At 61.7% G+C, this 3758-nt stretch overlaps 1 long non-coding RNA gene across 1 annotated transcript; it reads left to right on the top strand.

Moving 5' to 3' along the window:
* Positions 1-1807: 1807 nt before the first annotated feature.
* Positions 1808-2721, top strand: LOC113408068. The gene is made up of 3 exons (XR_003899934.1): positions 1808-1830; positions 2115-2194; positions 2623-2721. It is a non-coding gene; the product is annotated as an uncharacterized LOC113408068 (long non-coding RNA).
* The last annotated feature ends 1037 nt before the right edge of the window (positions 2722-3758 follow it).

The raw sequence follows: 3758 nt of genomic DNA, 5'->3' as shown, positions 1-3758 counted from the left end.
GGTGAGTGTGGTCTGGGGTCTCAGGAGGGAGCTGCTTGTCCAAAGTGACCAATTCTTTGTGACTGACCCCAGTGTTCGAAAAGGACGAGACTCCCCAGTTCTTGCAGCCCCAGGGATGACGAGGGGGAGCGTGGAGGGGGAGCAGATCATGCAATGAACTGCCAGTGTGTGTAGCTTGCCCTCCCTGTACCCCTGTGGGGGGAGGAGGAGCTGCTCTGGCTGGGGCAGGGATGGGGAGGGAGCAAACAGGCTGGTTAGTGAGAGGCTGCCTTGACCCCAGACTCACGCCTGCTCCCCGCTGGGTTCCAGGATGGCCAGGCTCCTGAGGATGTTCAGGAAGAAGGCTCTGCAGGTGGCCCCAGAGCCTGAGGGAAGCAGCCACCATCTTCCCCAGGAGCGAAGCGGCCCCTCCGTCCCCGCTGGCGGGGAAGAAGCTCCCGGCCGCGCCAGGAGGTGGAAGCGCCCAGCCTTCTGGCGGAGGAAACCCACTCCCGGCGCAGGCGCCGAGGTGGGAGCATCACCTCCCAGGCCAAAATGGAGCTGGGCCAGGCTGCGGCTGGGCAGGCAGGACCCAGCCCAGGGGCGGAACCGGGCAGGGTGGCTCTGGGGCTTGTTGTTGTGTGGGCAGCAACGGCCCCAGGAGCCCAGCCCCAACTTCCAGCAGGGGGCATCGCCCTGCTCGGTCCGTGAGGACCTTCCAGCCTCCCCAGGGCAGGAGGTGGAGGATCCCTCTGCCAGCCCCAGCAGCTCGGGCCGCTCCCCATCCGACAGCAGCAGCGCCTGCGACTCGGACAGCAGCGCCTGCGACTCGGGCAGCAGCCTGGCCGACGGACGCTTCTGCTTTCTTCCAGGTGAGGAGCCAGGCTGGGCTCAGGGAGGGGTGAGGAGGGGGCTGTGAACACCCTGGGCCCAGGCCCTCGAGCAGTGCTATGGGGGCGGGTCTCCAGCCCAGGTGTCTGGCCTGAGCCATGTGAACCCCACGGACACTAGATGCTGCCACTTTGGTCCTTGGTGCTCCATTGGGCGGGGGTGGGGGGAGGCACCTCCAAGGGAGTCCAGGACAGTGGGAAGGGTCTCTTTGCTATGGGCTCCTGAAGGAGTTGGGGGCTGATGCCATCACTGAGAGGGGGGAGTGTGGGGCCCAATCTGCCCTATGTCCCGGAGGTGGGAAGGGGACACATTGTCCCACCATGCCCCTGTCCTTCCCCCGAGTGGCAGCAGGAGTCACCTTGTCCCCTTCTCTCCCTGGTGCAGCGTCCGCCAGGGACTCCGAGGACGATGAGGAGAAAGAAGAAGGGGTAGACTTGATAACAGAGGAGGCTGCTCTCATGAACATCCGAGAGCAGCTCCATGCCCGAGAAAAGGTACAAATGTTCCCCAGCTGTGCTGGAACTGAGATTGTCCTGCTCCTTCCCAGCATCCTGACCCCCTGCAGAAGGTCTTGGCCCTAATGGGGACCTTTCTCCTTCATGATCTGGGACCCCCAAGATGGGGGTGTTTGTCACACACCAGCCGGGGTCTCCTCCCCCCACAGGCACTGTCCCAGTTCCTGACCCTGATTGTGGAGGAGTCGTGGGTGATTTGAACAATAGGCAGGTCCCCACTCTCCCCCATTCAGGCCTAAGTCCTGCAGCTGGTGTGGCTGGGGCAGGGAGGTCCCTGGCTAACTGGCTCTCTCTCCCCTAACCCCTCTCCTGGTGGGCGCAGGACGAGGCGCAGCAGCTCGAGTTCCTGCACGCCATCTACCCCGCGTGCCTTGCTGCCCAGGAGAGAGGGGACTACACATTGGAGCCACACTGCTCGAAGGCGGCTGTGGCGGAGAGGATTGTGGTGAGCGAGACACGGCGCCCGGGAGCTGGAGGGTGGACAGAGATATGGGAGGGGCAGGGGTCTCCCCGGGCCGATGGTTGAGGGATGGCTGGTGCTGGAGGGCAGCTGAGGGCAGGGATTGCTGGGGCTGAAGATTGGGGAGAGGAGACGGGAGAACTAGTGGGCAGGAATTGGAGGAGCGGGAGGCAGCTGGGGGGATCCTGCTGGCTGTGTAATCTCCTCCTTGGGGAGTGTCAGTGAGGCCTGAATCTCACACACTCCTTTGTCTCCTTTGCGTCTCACAGGAGCTCATTGAGGAGCTTCCTCCTAACTCTCCACCCGGCGCCATCCTGGCCAACTCCCTCATTGCTGTGGCCAACCTCAGGTACCGAGACCCTCCCGCCCGGTTCCCCTAACCCCGGTGCTGCTCACGCCCGTGGCTGGGAGTCACTGCCCCTCCCACTCCCAGGTCACCTCCCAAGCCAGGGGGGCTCCTCTGGCAGAGGTGGCAGGAAGGGTCACTCCCTCTCCTGGCTGCTCTGTTCTTTTCACTCCAGTCACATTGCAATGGCTTTGGGGAGAGGCTGACTCCCAGGATCAGATACAGGAGGGGCAGCAGGGTCCAGGGAACAGGCGCCATTCCTGCCCTGCCACTGTTGGTCTGGGAAACCTTGGCCTTATCATTCCCTGGCTCAGTGCCTCAGTTTCCATTCTCGCCAGCCTCTGCCTATTTCCCTGCAGTTTCACGTCCGTGTTGGTGCCAGTCCCACCCCCGCACAGCACAGTCTAATACCGGCTCCTCTCTCTTGCCAGCACCATGACACCTGCCCTGGAGCCGGAGCTGGAGACCCACCTCCTCCAAGCCACCCTGCACGCAGTCTTCACCCTGGGCACGCAGACGGACACCAATCAAGTCCAGGTAGATCAGCCAGCTGTTATCCTGCCCGAATCCTTGTTAATTGCCTGCAGTGGGATGTGAATGAGAGAGGCCAGGATATGTGTTTGGGGGTCTCACCAGTGCTTCCCAGAGACCCCTCTTCCCATCCTGTGGCAGGTGTAGCCCCAGTTTCCCTAACTCTGACCCATGGCTCTCCCTTGTTTTGGAGGATCTGCATAGGGTCATACCAGGCCTTCTGGATGCCATGCTGGGGAACCTGCTGGCAAAGACTCCAGACACTGAGAAGCTCCACTACATCTTGGAGGTGAGCCCGATGAGGGGGTGGGGGCAATTTTACCTTAACTCTTAGATCCATTTTCCAGTCTGTCCTCCTAGCTGGGCCCCCAGTGGCCATCCTTGGTCAGGGCAGTCAGTGCAATGCAGGGTCAGGCCTTTCCTCCTTGAAGGACAGAGGAAGGAGCTGGGACTTCAAGCCAGAGCCCTGCCTGGTTGTGTTGAGCACTAACCATGGGGCCCCTGGCTGGCTTGGGGAGTGAGAGTCTGAACCCCTCCTGGGAGATCCAGAAGATGGTCCTCAGAGAAGAGCCACAGCCTCGTTCCTAGAGAAACAGGAGGGCCCCCAGAGAATCAGCCCTTGTCTCTGACGGGCCCCGAGATTCCTGGGGGGATTGTGCTCACACTCAGTCCCTTCACCCAGCCAAGGACTTGAGAGCCGGGGGGGGGAGCGGTCTGTCTCCTTCCTGGGGAGCTGTTCAGGAATCAGCAGTTCAGGGAGGATGGGACCAGCCCTGACACCGAGCATTGTCCCAATCTAGAGAGACAATGACAAGTTGTGACCTGCAGGATACAAGCATCGTCCTGGGGGCAAGAGTCCCCTTCTAAAGCTCTGCAGTCAATGAATCAGATATTCCACCCCCACCGCATGCAATGTCTCAGCCCCCTTGGGATGGGGGGGGGGCCATTAGCACTACACATGCACCCCCCGCATCAATCCTGAGCTGCCTCCTTTCCCCACAGCACATTAACTACTGGACCGTGTCCAGGGTGCCAC

Source organism: Terrapene carolina, unplaced genomic scaffold, assembly GCF_002925995.2.
Source record: "Terrapene carolina triunguis isolate 2854851 unplaced genomic scaffold, T_m_triunguis-2.0 Scaffold721, whole genome shotgun sequence".
In the NCBI taxonomy this organism is placed as follows: Eukaryota; Metazoa; Chordata; order Testudines; family Emydidae; genus Terrapene; species Terrapene triunguis.
Note: the sequence above shows the minus strand (reverse complement) of the source record. Positions and strands in the feature narration are given on the sequence as shown.